Source organism: Passer domesticus, chromosome 1 (assembly GCF_036417665.1).
Source record: "Passer domesticus isolate bPasDom1 chromosome 1, bPasDom1.hap1, whole genome shotgun sequence".
Taxonomy (NCBI): Eukaryota; Metazoa; Chordata; class Aves; order Passeriformes; family Passeridae; genus Passer; species Passer domesticus.
The window spans coordinates 74,819,120-74,845,009 of record NC_087474.1 but is presented as its reverse complement, the minus strand read 5'-3'; the positions used below and the strand labels follow the sequence as shown (position 1 = coordinate 74,845,009).

The window sequence follows — 25,890 nt, the reverse complement described above, 5'->3', positions numbered from 1 at the left end:
CTAGCGAGGACAATTCTGAGTTTGAATATAATTCTCCCACAATTTAGAAAGGAAGTAATTGCATGTGGGGTTGTGATGCCTGTTCCAGTCATTGCAGCAGTTGTTTTCCTATTACTACATTATAGTAAGTATTCATAATAACCACATCAAATTATCTAGCACAAGCCATGCAGCAGATGAAAATACTCTTTGCTTCTCTGAATTTCCTCACAGAAGAGCTCTCCCTCCTCACTGACTACACAAAGAGCCTGAAACTCCTCACAAGACAACTTAGCAGGTGACTGAGGTGGGTGGTATGAATATCCCGCTGTGCCACTGCCTATTTACTGCTCCATGTGTCGTTTGTTTCATAGTCACTGTTACATGCTTTGTTCTCCTTTGTGAAATGCTCTGCAAAGCATTAGATGCTGTGAGAAAAGATTCTTGCATTTAATAGCCTGATTGATTATGACTGGTCTTGAAACAGAGGGGGCACAAGGGGTAGATTGAACAATTTAAGAGACAATGTTATTTGATATTCCTGCTAGTAAATGCATCAAGCAGAAAGTGACCATGTTAAACAAACAGCCTGCACGGTAACTATACCATTAGTTCTGATAGTAAAAAGGGAGTAAAAAAACCCTCCAACGTTCCATGTTGTCCCATGGCAACTCCCAGAATTTGTTTTTGTATTTGCACTGTAGCTCATTCTTTCAATCATTGCAACACTGTCATTGAACCAATTTAATTTCTCTTGGCCTCCTTCTTGCTTGTTCCCTGTATGCACTGATGGTCCAGTCCTATAATGTGGCAAGATGCTGTCGTGAAACAGAGGGAAATTGAATATTGCCCTGCACCTTCTAGGAATGAAGGAAAAGATAGCCCAGACTTTTCCAATTTTTATACTGCTCTTATTTTTTTTATTACCATTATTATTTTTCAGACACTGGACACATACAGTTAGCAACAGACACATACAGGTAACAACTGGTAGCTGATACTGTAAGTCTACCAGAAAGTGTTTATTTTCTTTAGGAACAATTGACTGTTTAATTGTGTTCCTCCACTCCTTTTACAAACATACTATTTATACAAACCACTAAGGAAGGCAGATATCCGTCCATCCGTCCATCCATCCACGTTTCTGCACAAACATGGTTTGCATGTTTAAATTCAGATGTGTTTATGAGTGCATGGGAGAAAATATTAATGCACAAACTTGGGTGTAACTCAACAAACCACATTACTACTTCTTTGAAAATGCAATGCAGTATTTAAAATACTGTTGACCTGCTGACATGCTAAACTAAGAAATGCTTAAAAGCATTTAACATTTCAAATATATCATTATTCTCCCTACTTAGCATATGACATTATAGATTCAAAACTTAAATTAAAGATGTTCACATTGCCATCTCCTTTGTGTGGGGGACTTAGAATAGTTGTTCTTACAGTGGGCTGCAGGAAAATAATTTTTCAATAGCTCTGTTTTGTGGAGCTTGACTAAGAAATGGCAATAATTGTCATTAGTTACTCACTAGACAGTGTTTGGGCAGAATTGTTAGTGCTATTTTCAAATCACTTTAATTATTTTTCATTGTAATAATTTTAACATTGGCATTCTGTGGAACTGATACCTTGATGTTTTATTTGTGAAAGATTCCAGTAATCTCTTTTTTTTTTCTTGTGTGTGTGTGAATGTGCTCTTAGTCTTTCTATACTTCCAGATTTTCTTCTGATCATTACTGTATGTGTAGTAATGGCCAAGTTAATGAGATTTCATTTTAACTTATGCTTCAGCTAGTCCTTTGTCACAGGAAGGAGGGACCTAAGGAGCTACTGCTTGTGAAAGTTTAAATCATGGATCCAGGTACCTGCCTCAAGAGCCACTCCAGGGTAGCAGTAGAGCAGAGTGGAGCAAAATTTAACCTCACGCGCAGGTGATTACAGCTGTGGTGTAGTGAAAACCCATCATTACTGCTTCTCAGCCAGTGTTTTCCTCTCCTCTCCACATGGATACTCTTAGAAGAGAAGAATTTGAGGGAGGCTTTTGCAGGAGATTGTGTCTGCTTTCCACCCAAGTCAGCTGCAGAAACACAGCCATCAAGCTGATTTTAATCTTATGCTTTGTATGTAGGGTGTACAGCAAACAGAAGAAATGTTTCAAAGCACTTCAGTAATTTAGGAGTGTAAACCCTGTTGATTTGTCAAGTGTACAAAACCCATTACTAAAGAAACCTGGATCATGGAAGAGATTTTCCTCATCAATATTGTGTTTGTAAGTTGCCTAGAGTAAGTGCAAACAGCATGATGCAAAATTGTATAATTTGTTCATACAAACAGAAAATTCTCCTTTCTGCCAAAGATTAATAATATTTGAATCTTTCACTTACTCTTACCAGTGTTTTATATTGATTTTAATATGGTATTTATCAGTGTGTGTCTATGTTTCACTTGGAGTTTTAAAATATGGACTCATCTGTATTGTATTTTATTCTTAACTATATCACAGGCATATTAATTTCCAGACTGTATTTACAAGTATGTAAAAGTACAAAAACCAGAAAAGGCTGCTGAAAACTAAGTTTTGTGTAGTTGTTGCTAGATAAAGCTATGTGTGAATAAGCAGTTACCACACATTTAGCTATATTGTGTTATGTATATCCTTCTCAAGATAAAAGGACAGGCAGAGCAGCATTTTCACATCACTACTAAAACCTTGTTACAGCAAAATTGTTCCATAATTATAGTACACATTGAGATACTACTGTAAAAAGCTGGGGAGAAATTACAGGTTATTTAGATAGTATGACATAACCAGAAACAAAGATTTGTTGTGTTGGAATTCCCAGTTTTAGTAGCCATTATCTGTTTAACTGATCTTGTGATTTCAAAAAATGCATTTCCTTATAGAGCCATACGCAAGTCACCTGCAAAGCAGAGAATAAATTCAGTCTTCATGTGAGGTAATATACACAGAGAAAAAAAAAAAAGAGGAAAAAGAAGCACACAAAGATAATTATATGAATCCTGGGCCTGATTCACTGCAGTAACGTTCCAGCCAAGTAATTCAAAAGAAATTAAGCCAGCACCGTATTGGAAGAGATCCACAATGGTAAATTAGGACTTCTTTTGGCACGCTCATGGCAAAAGGGAAATTTGCTTGTTGGATTCTCCCCTCACTTTCACAACATAAATCAGCAGTAATTCCACTGAAATCAATGGAGTTAAGCCAGGTTAGAATGAAGGGGAGATGAGAATCAGATTCACAAAGCACAGTTTGCTGTGATTTAGCACACAAACAAATGCCTTATAATCTGTTTACTAACAATGGATGAAATATGCAAATTGTCTTTTTGGAAAGCAACTGTGAAAACTGAGCTTCACAAAAGGAAAATGAGGGGTGCAAATGTTCTTAATTCCAGGCACTCTCATCCACAGCCAGAGGTTTGATACACAAACACTCTCTAAGTGAGAAGAAAACTGCCAAGTCTTCACAAACCATGCAGAAGTAAGGTAGATTATAACAAGATGTCAGCCCGTGATGTGGAATGGCAAACATCCCTCACAGACACCGGGATAATCCAGCAATCAGGCCCTGAACAATGTCCCTCCGAGCAAACCCAGGCAGGCCAGCCATGCCATTTCACATTACAGGCTGCACCCCAAATCTACTGCAAAGCCCTGTAAATGTGACTGGGTCCAGGTGGATCCAGTGTCTGGTAGACTAGAGCAGGAAACGTTCACAAAAACCCCCCACTTTAATGTTTTCAAAACTACTGAGGATTTTAAATGGTTGTAACTGAGAATCAGTATGTGTTAAGTGACTGAATGGAAGATCTCAAAATAACTACACAGTGAAATGCTTTCATATTCACTTACCCATGGAACGGACAGGAAGAGTTAACTTTTGCTGGCTCTGAGCAAATGCTCATTTTGGGTTTCTGGATGCAGAATGAGTGTGGTGAAACTGCATATCATAATTAGAGAGATTACTTCCTTATGCTGTCTTTAACTTGAGATTTCCTTCTTTGGATTTTCTTTTTCCTTATGATTCTTTTATTCTGATCCAGGCTTAACACAGATATTTATGTTACCTATGAGAAGACATTGTATTATGACATTCAAGACTGGGCAGGACATTCAATACATGGAGAGACTGGGATTTGTGTTAAGCATATCCCAAAGCATTGCTTCAGGAGCACTCCAAGTTCTATAGGAGAACACAATGAAGGAGGGCAGAGCTTATCTTTTCCCAGCAAGCTGATGACTTCATATCCCTAATTCCTGACTTCTGTTAATTTCTAATAGGTGCAAGGAGGACTGACTCACAGTTTGAGATAACAGGGAGGAGAAGACATGAAGAGCTGTCTCAGCTCACAGGCCTACAAAACTTACGCAGTTGGCTAGAAAATAGTATGAGGGAAACCAAAAACGTGTCACAGCAGACTCTGGAACCCTATTGCCCAGAAGAGGGCAGACCTACAGTATTTTTCAGTAGACGGTGGCATTCTTGCACATCTACTTTTCTTTTGTCTGTCTAGTCTGCTGTGTGGGCTGAAGAAATTAAATGCAATGCAAACATACAAACAACCACAACTCTAGAAAAAATAATCTTAGGTATTGGTCTCAATCCATGGGCTTAATCCTTTACCACTTTAGCCAGTTGGAGTTCTTAGGCAAGTACGTTTTCCTGTCTGCCTAAAAATTATTATGGTCAAGTAAGTTAACTAGATCCATTTCACTGCTGTAGATCTAGACAAAAGGCCTGTCATAGGTAAAACCTAACCCTTAGGACAGAAAATGCTGATTTCAATGATGTTCTGCATTTCTCCCCCTCAAGTAAAATGAAAACTATCACCCAACTTTTCACCTTATTAGTTTTCTCCCTACTTTTCTTCCTCTTTCCTTCTGCTCCCTTCAGATGACAGAAAAAGACCTTAATACATGATTACTCATGTATTATTAATTAACGAATATCTAACTCTCCAAAATATTTGAACTGATATTTCTATTTCACTGAAAGTGCATAGCAGAAAATGCAGTGAATTCTTGCTCAGTTGAACATAGGAATCATAACATCAGTATGAATATGATGATACTGAATGACAGCATCATCATATTAATGATGAATAACATCTCTATGAACACAGTTCTGAAAAACGCCCATTAAGAACAAGCACTTATCCAACTTTCTTAGCTTCCAAGCATTTTCACCTACTGCCTTAGAGTTACAGCTGTGATAAAAAGACAACACTTTTTGCTTTAAAACAAGCAGAAATTCTGGTCTGAAGCAGGCTGTGATGGCAGTGAAATCTCTGTTTGCCAGGTCTTATGAATCTTTCCTTTTTTGCAGTTGTTCTTGCTATAGAAGCCTCCTGCTCACCAGCCAGCTCACACTGGCACTTGTAGTGTGGTTAATGCCAATTGTCACAGGATACAGCTCCCCAGGGGAGTGCATCTGGAGCCTGGGTACTCCAGCAAGGAGCCTGACCCAAACAAACCTCTAGCCAAACTGTTGGATAGTGAAACATGGCACCAGGAGAGCTCTTCAAGGTTCTCACTCTTCTGTGATACTGATCTTCACCTCCTTTACTCAGATGTCATTTTAAAACAAAGCAGAATCTGGCATAAAATATCTGATATAAACTCACACTTCCCTATATACACTAACCACTAGATTTTTTGCAAACTGGTCATCACCAAGGCTCCCTTGAAGCTCTGTGGAAAACTGCTGTAACTGCAGAAGGTGACTGCCCCCACACTGTTCAGACAGGTGTGTATGAATCAGGCCTGCACTCCTCTCGGAACACCACAAATATTCTGCTCCACTAATGCATTAAAACTTAAAAGGTGAGAGAAAAGTACACACAGAACTATCCTTACTCTTAGGTTGCATCAAAGCTCTTGAAATCAGATGAGTTGTTCCCACTCACAGCTTCAAGTTTGGTACAGAGCAGGACAACACAGGTGTAATTTTAAAATACTTCCCTGTGGCATTGTGTCTCCTAGAAAAAGAGAGATGATGCTACTGATGAGCAGTGTGGAAGACGTACTACATATTAGACTCTACCAATTCAGAAGGAAATAAATTATGGTATTAGAAAAGTAAAGCATACCACAAATGGCATGGAGAGAATGAATAGGTAACAATTACAATTGTTTCTCATTCTGAAGAACATTAAATTATTACAGCCTGTTTAAAGTTAACAGAAGTAAATACCTTATCATTTGACATGCAATTAAAATATGGAGCTTATTTCTACAGGAAATTTTGGAGCCAGAAATAATAAAAGGGATAAAAGAACAATTAGAAGTGAACCTAGAAGAAAAATCTATCAGGACTATTAAACATAGAGATGTGCTATCTTCTCTAATTCTGGAAGGTGTCTATGTGTTCAAGGATTTTAGGATGACAAGCTCCAATACACATATTCAAATAATAATTTAGAATAAAATTTCTCAAAAGGGAAACAGTATTTTCCAACAAAATCCAACCCAGCCACCATCTTTCAAAATCTGTTTATGAAAACTGTCTGAGGTAATGCTCAAAACTGAACCTAACCCCTTCAGAGTGCTGCATAAGGAAGAAAAACATTTATAAAACAGCATTAGCTCCTGGCCTTGCAACATTTTCCAGAAAAATATCTCCCTACTTTTAAAGACCAATAGCTTTTGAGGTTCCAAATATTTTTGACAGAAACTGTTAAAAAACTTTACTCACAGCTCACTGTTTCTCCAAAGCAACAGACACAGTGTCAGAAGATTACAAACGTTAAAATGCAGCATACCCCAGTTCAGCTCCAGGTACAGCAGCTGTTGCTCCAGAGGCAGAACCAGCCTCTGGTGTCTGCAGCACCATGCATGCCAGGTTCTCAGCCTCAACCTTCCTCCAGCTTAAAGATTTGGACCTGCCAACATTTCCAGAGCAAAAGACTTCTGCCTCCTCACATCAGGAGAACACCTTTTCTTCCCTGCCTCTTCTCAGAGGGAAGAACAGGAAAGAAAAGAAGGCAGCATTTTCAGAAGCTATAGTTTAGCATCCATGAAATTCAGTGGGGGCAAATGTGAGCATCAGTGAGATGCTTGCTTAAAATGAGCACCCTCTATTCTTGGCTCTGTTATAAAGGCAGAGCTTGCAGAATGACTAGTTTTCATTACTGAGAGACAGACTAGGCTGAACAATGGGGACAGTTGACCTCAGACCACACACATACTGTCTTTACTTGGCTCCCAGATGATCTCTGGGTACGCGGCAATCACTTTTCCTGAAACACGAGTCTCTTCTCTCCCCAAAATTATCCCATACCTTCTCGGAGAACAGCTCTCAGAGAGTGAATCAAAAAACACATCACAGGTTTTCCAAAAGTGGATCCAGCAGAAATGGGACACCCTTTTATCTGAATGCCGGGAACCTGATTTTGTCAATTATACGCTGTATATAAAAAGCCTCTGCTATCTGCTTTCGCAGTACTCTGGGGAGTGCATATGAATAATTTTAAATGAGGAAAATGCTGTTGGGAATATTGTTTTATTTGGGAATTCTCAACTTTGAAACATATCTACAAAGACTATTTTATAATTAATAATATTTATTTTTCATATACACACATATATGCCTTTATTTTGGGTTAAAATAAATAGAGGAAGGAGACTTCATTTAGATTTCCACAACCACTAACATAGATCTTGAAAGACATGACAAAGTGCTTTAAAAAGAAATATCTCTGGACAAAGGTGGGAAGTGTGGGAAATTCTCTGATCACCTTTATGCAGGCCCAAGTGAATGACATGTAAGTGACAGATGTGCTATCTGTGGCACAGAAATTATTCCACTTTTCAACTATATACTTTCCCTGAAACAAGATAGTTATGGAACAGGAATAATTCTGAAGAACTTTAATATATGTCAATACTTGCAAAGTTTCTACCTGGCTTTTTTAGAAGAATGAGAATGCTAATAAACTGCAAAGAAAAAAAAAAGCTCTTTACATCATGACAGTTACTAAAGGGTGATAATTTAAACTTTTGCAGTCTTCTTGGCCTCTTTGATGACACCTCACCATTTACTGACATAGTTCATTCTCTTTTGAACTATGTCAGTTAGACTCATTCATCTTAGAAACTTAACAGTGATTTCTTAGAGACTGCTGACACAACACTGTTATTCTTAAAGGAACAATTTTCAGAGAAACACACAGGGGAATTACACTGTTTCCAAATTGCAATTGTTGGCCAGTTCTTTTGTCTTTCATGCTATTCTTTTTGGTGATTTTTTGATGTAGCAAAAAAATTGAATTCATCTTGGAAAATAAATGACAAACTGGAAGATTTCTGAGCTGTCCACACTGTGTCTGTTTCATCCTCCAGCACATGTTCCAAGTGTATCACTGGGACAGACACTAAGAAGGTGTTTGCCAGCTGTCACCACAATGTGGCTTCTGAACCGGAGTATTATTGCCAGATCCTGAGTGTTCCTGCATAAAAAAATATTAACAACGCCTGATCTCTTACTGATGACCAAAAACTTAGTAATGATCAGATACAAATTTCTGAGACGTTTTAAATGCCAGCCTTTCTTCTATACAGATGTTTTTGTATTAAAAACTAAGAGGTCACTTTTTATTTTATAAATCTTAAAATTTATAAATCTTATTTATAAATCTTATTTTATAAATCTTCTATTCCATTTTTTATCACTGGAAACAAAATACTTGTTATCTCAACTTTGTAACATTCACATATATTAATTTGCCTTCCTACAATACTGTACCACAAGATGTTTTCTGTCTTCCCTGAGCTCTGGATTATTTCTCTCTCAGCTACAAAATTCTGCAAAACATTTCAAAACAATGTTACAATAGTTATTATGTTAAGAGATTTAAAGTACAACCATCTCAATCTACAAAAGGCGCCCTACATTTTGCATTATATTTCTCTGTTCATCAGCATTTACTAATGCATTTAACTCTTTAGAAAACACAAGATTTTCCTTGAAAAGCAACACACAGATTTTAAAATATTTTTTCTTGTTAAAATGCATCATGTTTAGCATTTAATGTACAATATTTACAAAAACATCCACACACCCCTTGAAAAGAGCTCAGAGTCAAAATATTAAAAACAATAACAAAAGTCACCACTTTTGGTGAGGAGAGATAGATTACAGATTAGCCAAACATGACTTTGAATCTGGTCTCTAACTTTGGTTATAAACTTGAGATTTTCTTTTCCAGTGTTGTAAATATGAATACATTTGTGTTAGATACAACTTTCACCAAATCTTCCTGACTTGCCATCAGCACAATTCAAGGAACTTGACCTCTACCTGTCCTCATAAAATGCTTGATGATGATAACTCATGGGGGAAAAAAAAAAAAAAAAAGAAAATTAAAGATACAGTTCACTAAGGGGCATATTAGGGTGTTTCATTCTCATGATCTGCCATCTGCAGATGATGTCCAATGCTGATGAAGAAGGTTCTGCTCTGGAGGGAAAATACACTGCTGTAATATAGCCTCACATTTTTCAATAGAGATCAATTGTACAATAGTGTATTCATACACAAACAGAGATATATTTAGAGTAACTTACATTAATAACCAGGACACCCGTGGTAAAATACTGTAATGTAAAATATACTTTAGATCAAAACAAAAAAAAAAATGACAGAAAGAAGTTTTAAAAATATTTCCTTATAATATGAAACCTACAGTGGTGTCTGCTGCTAAATATGTTCTCCTTCAAGATATGATATTCCTGTGCATGAAAACAGGGTTATTGCACAGGGAATTGGGAATGCCCTGATATTTATATAATAGATTAGAAAAACAGCCAGTACAAACTGTTGATTTTACCCTTTCAAACAGGAGTAGAAACTCTGACTACTTTCCCAGCTCCAAGTTTCTTCTCCATCTTGAGATGACTGACACTAAAGAGATCAAACACTCAGGGTCTTGTTTGAGCTGGCATTTTTCAGGTGTCTCATGCTGGACACATGGAACCATGACTCACTTTTTGAAATCACACTGGGATGGGAAATGCTTTCAAACCTCAGCCTGAACTCTGGAATAAGCAGGAAACCCTGCCCTCTCTTTCTTCACTCACCCTCAACAAACAAGTAAAACTTTGCCATGTGACCTTGGTCATACTGGATTGCTTAAGAGCTTCAAAATCTTGTCTTTGCCTTAGAGAACTCTTTTTATCTTGTCTCAGCCATGCCTCAGCTCAGACTCACCACGCTGCCACAGAATTATCTAGAATTTCCTAGAATTTCCTGCCAGTGCCCCACTCTTGAGGACCCCATGTCTCTCCCCAGCCCTGCTTTCTGGTGGCCCCTGCACTCATGCTTCCACAGGGAACTTGAACTCTAGGAAATTCACCATAGCTAGAACTTGATATTACCACAGTGTTTTTATGTTGCATTAGAGAGTTAGAATGAATAAAAATCTTCTCCTAGAAGCAAAAATACAGATATATTTTAATGCAAATATTTGGCCAAATAAAAAATTGCAAATTACCTCAAGAAGTACCAAAAAGCAAATATGGATCATCTTATTTTTTCAGCATTGAACTTCGATAAACCTTGCTTAACTCTCACAGAACTCCTCATACTTCCAACTTTTCACCAGCTAAGGTCTTGAAGGCCATCCAATATCTCAACTGTTCAAACAATGACCATGTTAGCACATATGATTCACAGCATGCAGGTTTGCAAATAACATGTGTGTTGATGTAACTATTTATTCCATATGGGAATTAGGATTCAAGACTATCTGCACATTTGAAAAGGATAAAAATTAATAATAGAGCACATGTTCAGTCGTTTCCATTTGCATAATGAATTACCCGTAAAAAAAATTATAACTAAATTGAGTCAACAGTTTTGTACTAAACACTATTTTGTCACATTATTTTGGTACTAAATTGAGACAAAGATATAAATATTCAGGCATTGCTAGATACAAGTGCATGGCAGAAAACAAATAGCCTTGCTGTCAACATTTAAAATTACTGCAACTTCAGGTAAAATTATTATTAATATAGACACAACAGACCAGATCTCTAGCTGGTGTAAGTCAGTGCAGTCTCATGGAAAATTTGCCTCAGAAAATTAATATTGCTGAAAACAATCTCATATTGAGAAGTACATGTAAAACCTTTACAACAGTCACTTTTTTAAAGTTATGACAAAAATTGTCATAACTTAACTTTGCACTGCTGTGTATTACAAATAGTATAGAAATTGTTGGCAGAGTGAAATTTTCAACAAATTTTATATCATAGCAAATAAAATAGCCAGTAAAGAAATATTTGAACAGAACTTGTAATCAGATCCTATAATCTTTTGCAAATAGGTCTTTGATCCCCAGAAATTCAATAGGATTGATCACAAAAATATTGAAGTGCTTTACAAACACATCCTTACAAAACATCTCTGGGGGAGGAGGTATTATTTCCTTTTTATGGGAGATAGAACAGTGGTAGAGGCACAAAGATTTGTACAAGGTGACACCAAAAGCATGACATAAACAAGAAATGAACTAGAATTTTTTGGGTTCCCATCCAGAGTCTGAAACAGTACCACAGACTTTTGTCTTCAGTGAAATTCAAGTTCTCATTTCTTTATAATTTCCAGTGAATCCATTGTATTAATTAAAATAATTGATAGTGTTAGCAGAAAAAAAAGCTGCATTTACAGGCTCTGATCTCATGCACTCTTACCACAGTAGTAAGAGACTTGCAAAGCTGGCTCCCCATTCTCTCCCTTTTTGGAAGGGATTTGCAGGAATATTATTTTTCCTCCATTTATACTCTAAATGAGGACAAAGCTAAATGCCTGTCTCACCAAACACTCTTTTTCCAATCATGATCTCTTTCCTATGCCCAAGGCATTCACAAAAAGTAAAGGAAGCAGGTTTATGCTCTGTGGTCATTCACTCACATGGAATTTTCAGCCTGCACTGCTAGTTCAAAATGTTCCTGTCCCTGAAGAAAACCAAAGCAATACTGAACAATGATTCAACAGAGTGCTTTTTGCTACCTGAGCATATTCTGAAGCATGTCTCTGCTGAGGGTGTTTGCAGGATCCATGAGAATGAGCCCCTCAGCTGGCCCTGAGGACCTGTGGGCAAATCCCAGGGCCATCATATTTGTGTAACCATCTAAATGCTCAGAGTATCTTACATAGAATGGGCTTAGGAAGAATTGCCATTTTAAACTCGGGTTTTTAACAGATCAGTTTCAAAACCTTGCATCAGTGGTTCTACCTTCAAAACAGAGGCCAAACTCAAAACAAAGAAATTCCTTGCTAGACAAGATGCCAGCTGAAAAGAACAGAGTGATAACTTTCCTCTCCATTCTTCACTGATAGAAGTCTAAGTATCTTCCTTGTCATACCGTGGAGTGGAAAAATCCAGTAAATTTTATTTTAGGTATTCAATTATTAAAAAATACACTGGCTTAAAAAACCTCACCAAGCTCCTACTCTGAGAGTGACAGTATTTTTAGTCTTGACTGCCGTATCAGGAATTCTCAGCAGTAAGAATTCATATTTCTTCTCATTCTGTGAAATAAAAAAGGCTTACAATTCTGTGAAATGTAATGTACAGGTTTAATAGGATTGTACTCTTGCCTAATGTCACAGTAACAAATAAATGCAATAGAGAGTTGCTGACACAATAGAAAACTGCTAGTTCAACACAAATGAATCTCTGTAAATAAATCTGAAGTAATTTCTCTATACATCTTGGCTACTGCTTTAAGCTCAGCTTATAACCAGGGTGAGAGAGTGTGGGGCAACCTTACAGCAAGCTCCTTGGTGTGTTACAGCATTTTGCAACTGAAGGATAGAGTGACCTGTTGGTTTGACACCAAAATAAAAGCTGTTTAGGCACAAACTCCCCGTTGCAGCCCACATGTCAAAAAGCACAGAATGGCACATCCTGATCTGATGGAAAAGGGATTACAAAGGCTCAGCGGTACTGCCATGCGCTGCCCGTGGTCACATAGAGCTGTTGCCCCAGGTTTGGCAGCACATAACCTGGGTATAAGAAATGAAAGCAACACCTCACATCCATTGCCAGCAGGTTTTGACTCTTTGTGCTACCATTTCCATTCTGGCACAGGCTTTCTTCTGACTGAGAGATCCTGCAACAATTATACTGGGAAAATACCCATTATTCCTACCCCAATCACATTCCACCCTACTTATGCTGAGTTTTTCCAGCATTACCAATTTTAATGTAACAGCATCTCTACCACATGTCGACCAGTCAAGGGGAAAGCATAACCTAACATAACATACAAGCTGACAGGTTTGTATGTTATGCATTGTATAAAAGCATGAGACAGCTTTATCTTCAGTAATAATAAAGGCAGGGGAAAAAAGGACAAAAATTTTTTTTAAAAGCAATTAAAATAAAAAACCACAAACAAAACCCCAAAAGTGGCTGTTGTAAGTATGAAATGGTAATGGATAAAGCAGCTGTCACCCTTTTTCCTCACCTTTCCCTATATTGGCATGTTTCCTATTCTATCTTATCCCATATAGGATACAGTTCTAAGCAGCATATAACATTAAGCACATTGCATAATATAATATTTTTCAATTCAAGGTGTCAGCCCTCCATACACTCAAAATGTTGCTCTAACAACACAGATAGAAATCACTTTTTCTTTTTCAACATGCACAAAGCCTATTAAATAAGATGGCCAGTATCTCTTCTTAAGGGATACTAAAACATGCCAAGAAGAGCTGGCATTTTCTTCAGAACACACACTGGGTGGTTTATTCCAGATGTTTATTGTAAACTATATCATATAGTCATAGACTGCCTCCAGATATTCAAAAATGTTATAATTGATTTTGTCATGGAAATCCTCTTATATATTGCTATCATGACTTTCCTTCTGTAGAAGGTTGCCCTTGGCCACTCACTCCTCTCCCATTTCTCCTCAGGAGGGCAGGGGGGAAAAAATAAGATAGAAAAGCTTACCAAAAATCATTGATAAAATTATTGATGTTCATGGGTAAAAGAGACTTGATTTGGTGAAAAGTAATTTTTTCATTAAAAATAAATTAATACGTTATTTTATTAATTACTTATTGCCAGCTAAAAAAGAGTTGAAAGGTTTGGAACAAAGGCAAAAAACAGTTAAATACTCTCACCCTCTGATTCCCATTCTTAACTTCATTCCTTCATTTCCATCTCCCTTTGCCCCACCAGGGTCTCTCCAGTGGTGGCAGGGGACTCACACCTGGAGGAACTCTTTACCCTCCTCTCACTTTGATGATCAGGAAGCTGCTTCTCACGCTTTCTTCTCCTCAACCCGGTGTTTTGCCAGTGCTTCCCACTCAACAACATTTTGGCCTTTCTTAAATAAAAAACCAAAAAGCAACAACCCTTTGTTAGCAGTCTTCAATGATCTGCTTTCAGTTAAGTGCCATTATGGAATATGACACGTAGGAAATAAGGAGCGGCAGGAGGACCCGGTCCTTGCACTGTTTATTGACAATCTCCCTGGGTGGTTTGATTAGCTGAGCAGCAGATGCTATTTTGCCCCCCCTTTCTTGGTCTTTTTTTGTTTGGAAAACTTGAAGTTGATTGCACATATGCTTAAAGTTTAGGTATGCAGATTTGGAAAAATCTAAACATGTAAATACATTTCATGAATATTACCAAGTAGGCACCAAATATTTATCCTAACCATTGGATTTCTACACACGAATGTTTAGCTGATACAAACAAAGGGACTCAATTGGTCAAATTCTCTTTAGGTTATGAAAAGAGTTTGTCTTTGTTTCTGTCCTGGTTTAATTATCTTTCTTGGTCCAGATGCCTTCATTGAGCTGCATCTGCAAAATATTTCTTGGATGAGGTATGACTAAATCCTTCCTGTGTTATCCCCCATGGCCAAGATCCAGGCAAGCTGAACACCCTCACAGCTCGTCTGGAGGTACGAGCTGTGAGTGCTCAGCACCCTAAACTGTTTTATAGGCAGCTTTGCACATCTCAGTGGTGCAAAATTTCACAACAGAAGAAACTGCTCACGGGCCACTCCTCAGAACACAAATATACTTACATACATGTATACTTAATATTTTGTGGGGTTAGACAAGAAAGGACGGGACATTAAATTTTTTTTGTAGGGATGGATGAACAAGAGGATGTGAATGCTGGTTAAAGCATCTGAGAGGACTTTGTAGGGCCGAACTGGAGGGATTGTGGCCAAAAACCTTCTCCACAAAAGGACAACCACCGAGAGCAGCAAGAGATGGAGGAGAGCCTTTCCTAAACACAGTTAAAGGACTCCCTATGGCATGTTACCTCTTTGAAAGAAATATTTCTGACTGATCTCAATTTACCAGAGGACAAAAATTAAGGCCCTTCAGAAGGCAGGAGAAAGAATCTTCAGGGATCACGAACAACAACAAAAGCATCAGAACTATCTTGACAGAGAGCCTCTGAAGGTCATCTCCCTCTGATTCTGAGTCACCATTTCTTGTGACTCAAGGGTCTATGATTTCCATTGAACAGATGGATGCACACAGTCCATGTTTTAATGCCAGGAGGCAACTACTCTTCCTCTATAACAGTCTTTTTATTCTGGAGGGAAGGCACAGGGAGACAGGTCAGGGGACAGGGCAGAAATATTTAATTGATATTTTTAATAAAAGGAATTACTCTGACACAAAAATATTTAAAAAAATATTTGTACATTTTCCAAATTGCACCGAAAATTACAATGATACATTATTTGTTTCCCTATAACATTTTATTTTGGTATTTCCTGATCAACCAAATAGAAGTAGCTACATTTTCTTTCTTCTTTCTCTGTGCTGAGTACACTGACCTGAGTGTGTACATTTTTATAACTCTATGTACAATGGAGAAACTGATGGTAGGGGTGTTGGCAACATGCATGTTTTTAAGGCTGGAACAAGTGATCTATCTGTGAAATTAAGCCACAACTCAACTGGACAAGTACCAAGCAGGAATTTTCATTGGTATTGGTAAGAGGCAGAACATTAGCAATTGGACAGTAAACTTTTGAGCAAAACAAAAAAATTTGACCATGTAAATTTCATTAAAAAATTATCACTAGTCCTGTCATGCCACAACACATCCCTCCATGGTGAGTCAAGTAATAGTGCATTGGATGTCTGTCACACTGGTATTTTCAGATTAGAGTACTTTTTCCTTTTGGTGGGTAACCTCTTGTTTGCAGTGGTTGATTCACTTATTTTTTCCTCTTAAATTTCAGGGGGAAAATTCTGTAATCTAATCTGTTTTTGTGAGATGGAACTAACCAATAGGAAGAAACAGTTAAGACATATAGGCATAATAAGATGAATTTTGGTTGTTACCAATGGCTTTTCATTTACCGTAGACTTATTATGTATAATCATGACATTTACTGTATCTTTAATTGTCACAGATAACAGAGACCTCAGAACTCAGAAAGAGCTTTTGTGTCCAGAGTCTTCAGATATCTGTGTAGCTGAGATCTGGCTGGCTTATAGACAGTGAATTTAAAATGAGAAGGTAATCCCTTACAAATTCACTGAGTCAGACAAGCATTATGATTGGAGCTTTTTTGCATTATCTTACACAGAACCAACTGTTACCTCATCATTTGCTGATGGATGTATTTGTCTCCATGTCTAAAACTTTCTTTTCCTTTTCCAAAATGCATCCTTACAGAAAAACCTTCTTCTTCTCATAATACTTTTGAATGAAGTCTGCTATAGCTGGGATGGCTTTATATAGTTAACCCAGATGGTCTGAATAATACTGAATGATTCAAGCCACCCTAATTGCATACTATTTTGTTGTAGAAGTTGTTTTGTAGGAAAAAAAAAGTAACTCATTCCAGTAATTTTTTTTTCCTTCAGAAATAGACTTACTAAAAATTGGGACAAGAATGTAAAAAGCAACCAGTAAACATGGGTGCAGAGCAATATCTCAGAGAATTCACTCTCCTGGATGCACACTGGCTGGACAGACTTTTGAAATCAGGGCTTAACATGATCAGACAATGGTATTAAATTGTAGTTTATGTGCAACAACATAGTAAGCAGCTATCTGCTAGGTCTACCCTGTTCCACATTAAATGTATTCACAGCTAAAAAATACTCAGTTTTTCACAAAAAAAAAGAGGGGGGAAATTGGCTACTTCTTGCAAAAGGTTCCTTTCTTACTTTTTTTATTTTAACCAAAGATTTCAGCTTTGAAATATCTGGGGTACTTATATTTCTGACTTCATGTCCCATGGGAAACCAATGGATTCCATAATTCATTGCAGCAGCTCAGCAAGAGGTGAAAATTATATGCAATGTAATCTGTTTGGGGAGAATCACACAGCAAGAACAATGGTGGGATAAAAATCCAAAATATAACTCTCATGAGCACAGTGGAAGTATTTTTCAAATAAAAGTATTCAGTTTTCAATTTTTAGTAAAAAGGCAACATATTCTCAAAAACAGCTGCCTACTTCAAACCAGTGTGGTTAACTCCTGTGTAACTGTGGCAGCAGATACAGACACTGGTTCATTTATCTGTGTAATGTCTGCATATCATGACGTGGCTTTTCTTTTTCTTCTTTCAGTGCTGTGGCAGAATATGGCACTTACAAAACATGTATCTTCTTAGTCAATACGAGGGGTGGTAGAAAAGTCGTAAACCACAAAATCCTCCAACCTTACACTGTACTTTTGGTAGCCTAATGGTAGTGAACAGAGGTCATCATTAAGGTCTATCTGATTTTATTTTCCACTTACAACATATTCTGTAGATCACTTATAGACATTGAGACTCCATGGCCCTGCCCACAGAAGGAAGGATGACTCCACCATTAGGGCATTAGACCTAGGCAATTTAGGCTTCAATTTGCAGCTCTCCTATGGAATCTTGGGCAAATTATTTAATATATCAATTCCTGTCTCCCATCTGGGAATGCAATAATACTTCCTTCATGGCTCTTGTCGTTTATTCACTTAAAAAACACTTAGGGGCAGGAAGTGCCCTACACTGGGTGTCTGTGTGCAGGGCTCAGCACTGCAGAAATCCAACCCTGCTTGAGGAACCACTGTGAGACCACAACAATAGCAACAATAACCCACTCCCAGGGATATAAATACACACCCAGGTTGGCTGGAGCATGTGCTTGAGCCATAGTGGAAGACAGGCCCACCAGCCGAAATGGCATATTCAGTGCCTTCGAGGAAATCCCAGACCTGCCATAGCTGTGAGGTGAGTCATGCTCCATTTTAGCCTTTTGCAGCAGCTGTTGGGGCAGCAGCAGGGTGATGCTACCTGTCACCTGCAGGCTTGTGAAGCCTTGCTGCCTACTGTCTTCACCCACTATTCAGAGAGCCCTTGACCGACAGGAGCTGAGCAGTGTTTCACCCTGTGGGGTTCGTGACAGCCACAGTGTCTGTCAACACATTCTATCACTCTCTGCTTATGCAGACAATTTTTTTTCCATTTTCCTTTCTCTCTCGATCTCTCCTTTTTTTTTTTTTCCCTCCTGATGTATTCATCACTAGGCTGCAGACACCTAGTTAATCCATTTAGAACCTATCAGCTCTGTTCATCGGCTCATAAACCCATTACCTCGGAGGCGCTGTGCTCAGGGACACAGGTGCCAGACCAGTGCACAAAACCCAATTGAGTTATGTAGCAGGCAGCAAGGCCCTTGGATTCATGATTCTGCCTGCATGGGGAATTGCACGCGTTATGTGGCAGCAGCCACTTTATTAAATATCGATTTAAATCACAGCCTTTAATCAAATCTGATAGAAGACCTTTCTCACCTCCTCTCTCTCCTCCCCCTCCTCATGTCTTCTCAATGCTCCCCCTGCTCCCCCAGCCCTCCCCAGCCCTCTCCTGCCTGATGACAGCAAAGCTCAGGAATGAATAGTTAGCAAGTAGTTCAACAGCAAACCCTTATCAACAGTAATGAGGCATTTGCGATAATCGAGTGATGAAATGTAAATGGGCAGTAATGAGCACAATTACATCCACTGGGGAACCATCAAAGCTGCTTCTTTCCTCGCAGATAGATGAGCTCTCTCACTGTTGCTGCCCATTGCTGCCTCTGCTCTGAGCACGGCATGGATGCGGGGCCAGTGGGAAGGGAGGTGGCACTGGGAAGAGCAGGATCTGGCTGTGCCTTGATGGAAGAGCCTTCTGTCCAGGTAGAAGCCAGGCTCCCTCTGTGCTTATTCCACCTTTGATGGTTAGCCTTTGCCTCCTTCTCGCCCACCCTCCCTCCGCCCTCTCCTCCCTCCCGGTCCTTAGGGATGATTTGATTTGCTGCAATGTTTGAAAACTGCCTCATTGTGCTAACAAGATTAACTCGAGCCTATGTCTGTTTGATACACTGGAAATGTGCAGGGTGACTCAGACTGGCTTTCAGCTGGAAAAAGCCAAGAAATGGGATGGTTGCCAGGGAACAGGCCCGACGGCAGATTATGTCATCCTCGCCGGCAAGGGACCAGCGGGGAGCAACACCGAACTGTTCAGGAAAGGGGGAAACTCGGCGTTTCCGTAATCCAGCCGGGAAACATTAACGGATCCCAGAAACTGCTCACCCAGAAATAAACACATCAAACTGCATAATCTGGCCCAGTTACTCAGTTTATCCTGGATAATTTGTGCAACTAAATAGTGATGGAGAAAAGGCAAAGACCCAGGATTAAAAAGCTGGGCTGCAAAGAAACCCATGTGGAAAATACTCTTGTGGCTGCTGTGTGTTCACCAAACCGCTCTTGCCTCTTTATGTCCTGGGTCTCATGGGGTTTAACTGCGGCATATAACCTAATTGTCAGTGTCCTTATTTCCCTGTTTCCCACATTATCAATGAGGAATCATCATAATTTGTTTAAGAAGTGATCAGCTAAGGAATCATTATCATTTGTGACTTTTTCTTCAAAGTCACAGTAAAGCTTCTGTTGTGCCTAAGCTCTGACAGGATGGCCAAAGTTGTGTTTCTGTTACTTCCTTGCATTAAAATCCTCTTTAATTATGCATTCATTGTATCCTATGAAGAATTCCTATGCAGAGAAATCTCCTCCCAGTGGATCACACTCTTGAAAGCTAGACATAGTGCAGATGGTCTATGAAGAGCACGCTGCAGGACTTTTGACCCTTAGCAGATCTGCAGAGAAGAGTAGGTGTCACATTCAGCATGGCCAGAAACACGCCAGCCCACTGGGGGTACAGAAATGGGCCACTGGCAGAACTGGAGGCAGGGAAGAGAAGTTCACCAGTGACTGTGAACTGAATTTATACAATGCAAAGATGTGGGTCTCATTTGCAATAACTCCATTTCATAAACTGACTGCAAAGGGCAGGCTGTATACTTTTTGTTTTAAAAGCATACACATTTTGCATAACTTAAATGGCTGCAAAGTCTCAGGGATGACTAGAAAATCTCACAAAGCTAAATAGTAAAGCATGCAGTGGAACAAATTAATACTGGTGGATAGGGAGTAATGAAACAGGAAAGGGCGAATCTTTGGATTGTAAAAGGTAGGATCTGAATTAAAACAAGGTTTGTGAACAGAGAATACAAGTCAGAGACCAACAGGTTCAGGGGCAGGAAAAAATCTTGAGAGGAGACTGGCAATATTCACTACATGTTTTCAAACAAAGTCAGATTAAGGCTGAACATTTTGAAGACTACAGGAATGAAACAGTTTTCAAATACAACTGAGTTTTTCTCTCAGTTCTTCCTTTACAGCTCTCAGAACTGGAATGTTCTCACAAATGCAACTTGGTGGCAATTAATTCCATCAGTTACCACTTGTACCATATGAGATGGCCTCAAATTGAGCCAGAGGACATTTAGATTGGATATTAGGAAAAACTTCTTCAAGGAAAGGGTTGTCAAGCATTGGAAAAGGCTTCTGAGGGAAGTGATTGAGTCCGCAGCCCCAGTGGTATTTAAAAATGTGTGAATGTGGCACTGAGGGACATGGTTTAGTGGTGACTTGGCAGTACTGGGTAAACAATCAGATTCCATGATCTTAGAGATCTTTTCCAACCTAAAGGATTCCATGATTCTAAGAAATATTCCCTCTCATCACACTTTAACCTGCTGCCTTCTAATTTCAGAGAACATTCCTCACTTTCTGTGTCAGAAGTGGCTCCAAATGACCAATGCAGAAGCCACATGAGCAGTCCAAATCTCAGCACATGAAGTGTGTCAACTCATCTGGGAACTAATTACGCAGCTGCTGCATCTGGAAGTAAATGACCAGTACGTGGGTTTAGGAAAGATCCCACAGATACTGCAGCCTGGTGTGGTAGATCACCTGTTCTCAAAACAGAAAGCAGCTCAAACCTGGTCAGAGGGATGAGGATGGTCACCCCTGCTGGCTGCCACAGAAAATCCTCCTAATGTCCTAATGAGTTACTTAATATTATAGACTTCCATCACCCCCAGTGTTTTTACCTGCACTATTTTTGATGCAGGTTGCATTTAGAAATATGCTGGGATCTTTTATTTGTTAGAGATGCAATAGTTGTTAAACTGTATTAGTTATTGACCTTAGCAGCAATAAACTGTAGCAAGAGTAGTCTGTTGTAAACACTGCTAAATCATAATCAGCTGGCATAATGCTGGTATTTCTGACCATTTGTACCATATTCTGTAAAGTGCATTTGATCACAGTATATAAAAGTGTAAGAGTACTGTATGCAGTTTTGGAATGGACTGGATTTAAAGACATATTCAACCAATTTATCATTTAACTTACAGCTTCACAAAAGCTATTAAACAACACCGTGAGCCTGGAGGCCACACATATGCTACATCCCTGGAAATGTAAAGAAGTTCATTTGAATCCCTTAATAATGACCTTGACCTATCGAACAAGGTGTACTTTTTGTCAACAATTCATCTCACTCTTGACCCTGGCAAAATGCCTAACCTTTGAATACTTCTGGTTGGGGGAGGAAGGGCTTGGGGTGTTTTTTTCTTTCCCCTGGTGAAATGGGCCAATTTTTTTCCCTGTTTAGCAAAATCTGGAACACAGATCATTAGAATGCTTTTGGCAGCTAATTTGAACATCAGTGACTCAACTTTGAGAAGGAAGCCTTTTTCTGCCCTAAAGAATCTCAGAGAGTTTTCAGACTACAGTAATTGAAAAATCCCTAAACACTCACTCACAGAGGAGATACACATTACTGCAGGAACAGTCTACAAATTGTAAAGTATTCAATTTACATTCTCAGTACCTCAGGGCAGTTGTGAAGAATTTATATCTTCAGAAACCTTTGAACTAACAAAAGATAACATTTCACAGCAAAGTCTACTTGCATAAAAGTTTTTTAACTCCCTTCATTCTTATTCTGAAGGAAGTGTCTTTTGCACCTCTGGAACCGCTGCTCAGCACAGGTATCTGCGATGTTAGAAAGGAGATGGAAAGGGAAATAGAGGTGTTAAAAAAAATTTAATGGACATCCTGCATCTCATTTAGAACATGAGTTCATTGAGTTCATTATTCACCAGTCCACACATGATGTATTCTTGCTCTGAACTTGATGTCTTTTTAAATGATACTTCGGTTTGATCAATGTGCAAAGATTCTTAGTTATATTAAGGCCCTTTATGCAAAGGGCTTTATAACGTGCGGATATCAGGCACAGCTACACCCTGGGTGAGGGCAAGCTACACCTCAATGAGAGCAAGATGACATCTTTTTGTTCCTGTGAGCATCAGCTGGGGCAGTGTATGGTGCCACATCTAATGCAGTACACTGGCTATATCACCCACTGCGTCTTCATCTGCTTGCAGACTTTGCGTTTAAAAACAAATATTGATGACACTTCCATAAGACTGAAGGGAGAGTTTTTCTCATTAGGAACTGGTTTGCTTTTATTTTTTTTTTTAATAGGCTCACTACATAGATTATATCTCTTGGATCTCTCTCAGCATACCTACATTTTTAGAGTTTCCATTATGAACCATACAAAAACTAGTGTATTATTTTAGGTACCTCAAAGGCTTCATGGAATATCTTTAGGCACAACTTCAATGTTCTGCTCAAGCCACACAGAAGTGAGGGTTAACATCCAGCTGACACTTGAGTCAAGAAGAAGACAGAGACTGATAGGTCATAAGGGTTCAAACTCACAGAATCAGGCCCTGTTTATGTAGAGAAAATTGGTAATAGATACAGGCATTGCATTTGCTAGCTAGTAAATGATCTTTCTCTTCCTCTGCCCCTTTTCTTGATCAAAGAACACTCACCATAATTACCAATCTAATGACATCCTTTTGCTTGGCTTTTTTTCCCTAATTTCTACAGAAAAAAGAGAAGAGAGGAAGGACAGAAAAAAATTTGCTTCAAGCCAACCTTAAAACTGTGATTACCATATTCATGTCCAACACTAAGCATTATGTGGAAACATTAATGAAAGTTTTAAAATGCAATCATTGGTTAAAGTTTTTTTCCCTTTCTCTATAAAGAAATTGATAAATGTTTCTATTAACTAATAACCCAGGAATCAACAGTCTTATAAAACTGGTTTATTCAGCCCAGAAAATTAGGCAATCCATCATGACTGATTTGCTCACATTTTCCCCTGCAAATAAGTGAGATGAAAACTTTAAAACCAATAAGATAATGCACTTAACAAATTCAGCTGAGAGAGATGGATAAACTAAGATGCCACTGGCATCAGTTAAGGAAAATCTGTCGTGTTTCCAATTATTTGAGCAGATTTTGTATCCCAATTTGCTGCCAGACTGCCTGCATCCCCCACTCCCCTCTTTCAAACCAAATCATCTGATCTTAAATCAGAACAAGCTCATCATATCACACTATGGAAGGCCAACAGGGGATAAATGACACCAGATGTTATATGAGTTTTCTTTTAGGCTTTCATTTCAGACTTACTGCATTCCCCATGCTGCTTTTTACTTGTCAAAAACTAAAATGTGCTTTGATAGATAACAACCCTATTTTCTTCACTGCCTAAGCTTAGAGAATACCATTAAGTATTGATATTGATGGTGCTTAACTAGGGAATGCAACCTGGGACCACAGAAAGCAGGATCCTGGGATCCTGAGATATCTTTTGGTCCCACAGATACATTTTCTGTGGGTCCCAGGATTTTTCTGTTGTTGCTGCTGGGGGTAGTGTCGGGATACACGCTGTGTGATTTTACAACACAAAATGTGAGCACTCAAACAGACAGGAAGAGCAAGGAGGGGCAGGCAGGCTCAGAAACATAACTCTTAGGCCCATCTGCTGCTGCTGTCTGAGCTGCTGAGGGAGTCACTATCATACTAAAAGAATAACAATGAACTTCTGAAACTGAACTGAGGCCTGCTGGTGCAAAATCCAAGGCACATAATTTTAATTTTCTTTGCTTATGGTCTTCCAGAGTCATTGTGTGCCCAGACCAGTAGTGAAAAAGACTGGGAAATGGCAGAAACAAAGAACTGCAAAGGAGAATGAGGCATACAGAGGAGATGACACACATGACTGCAGGGCACATGGTACCCAACCAGTCTAAGTCTGAGCAGAGCTTTTCTGTAAGGGAGAAACCTGATGATTCTACCAAGGTGTAGGCATTTTAAAATCCAGCTTGGCCATGCAATGTGTTCCCAGGCTTAAAATGGCTGGCTAGTGCTGCAAAGAACCTGACATAAATAAAATGTGAACCACCTTGGTAAAGGGCAAAGAAATAAATTAATATATGTCAGTTGCAATTGTGAAGGAAAAAGCCATTTCTTTCAGTAGATTCATAAATTATTGTCTTTAGGTACTTTTAGAAAGCTACACCAGCCTTTCACAATTGCCACAAATAGTTTCTTAAGAAAATCTCTAAATACAGAATGCATTTTACCTCTCAAACCCACAGTGACAGGTGGCACCACACCATAGTGGTGTTTCCCATGAGGATGACACAGATCTCTTCCAGCTGGCCAGGTGTGCACATTTGTATGGAGGCACTACCACAGCTTCAGTCTATTGCCTGGGAGTCACTTGCTTGTCTCATGGGTGTGAGAGGTGGCAACTTAACCTCATTCCAATACACCTGGCAGGTGCAGTGAGGGAGGACATTCACATGTACTCTGACTGCAGCCGGTGACAAGCAGCTTGCTCCACAGTGCTGAAGTCAACAGGGTTAAGCCTTGAGAGCAAAGGAAGAGATAAGGGTGCAGCCAGCATGCGTGACAGCAGCAGAAGCTCTCCTTTACAGGTCAGAAATGCTCAGTCACAGATCCTGAAACAGAATTCAACTCCATTTAAACATCAGAATAACTTTCACCCCTCACCTCTATCTGTTGCACTGGTGCTCTGCTGCTGCCTGTGCATTTCAACCACGATTAGTGCACTTACTACCACTGATAGCATCACCTTTGCAACTCATGCAAAATGTGCTTGGTGAACAGAACACACCAGTAAGCAAACAGCTGTCAGAAACCATGACTTATAGCCTTAAACAGCATCAGTTTTGTTTGGCTGACACTCAGCAATATCTACCTACCACAGCACCACTTGATACTAAGAATGAGCTGGCCTCAGCTCCCACCCCAGCAAACTTTTACAGGAAAGTAGAAATCCTCACCAAGAGACTTGTGAAAAGAAGTGATAATGCAGAAATCTCAGGGAATGGGGAGGAGGTCTGGCAGCAGGTACACTGATATGTTTAGGCATATCAGTCTAGAGATCAGTGCCCTCTGGAGCCTGCTTTCATTCAAAGACCTGGGTGAAACACCATGTGAAGAAAGAATACAACAGCAACTCTTAAGTCTGGTGTAACAACAAAAGAAACATCACAGAATATCTCACAACAACAACTATGCTTATGCCAGACTTGACTTACCTTAGCCATTTGTATCACTGTGGGACATCTAGTGGTAAGCAGCAGCTTGAGCTGCTATCA

At 39.1% G+C, this 25,890-nt stretch overlaps 1 long non-coding RNA gene across 1 annotated transcript; it reads right to left on the bottom strand.

Annotated features, from left to right (window-relative positions):
- Positions 1-3,877: 3,877 nt before the first annotated feature.
- On the bottom strand, positions 3,878-25,707 carry LOC135288301 (uncharacterized). The gene is made up of 4 exons (XR_010351495.1): positions 25,573-25,707; positions 24,847-25,227; positions 5,866-5,987; positions 3,878-4,076 (listed from the first exon to the last, which is right to left on the bottom strand). It is a non-coding gene; the product is annotated as an uncharacterized LOC135288301 (long non-coding RNA).
- Positions 25,708-25,890: the final 183 nt, after the last annotated feature.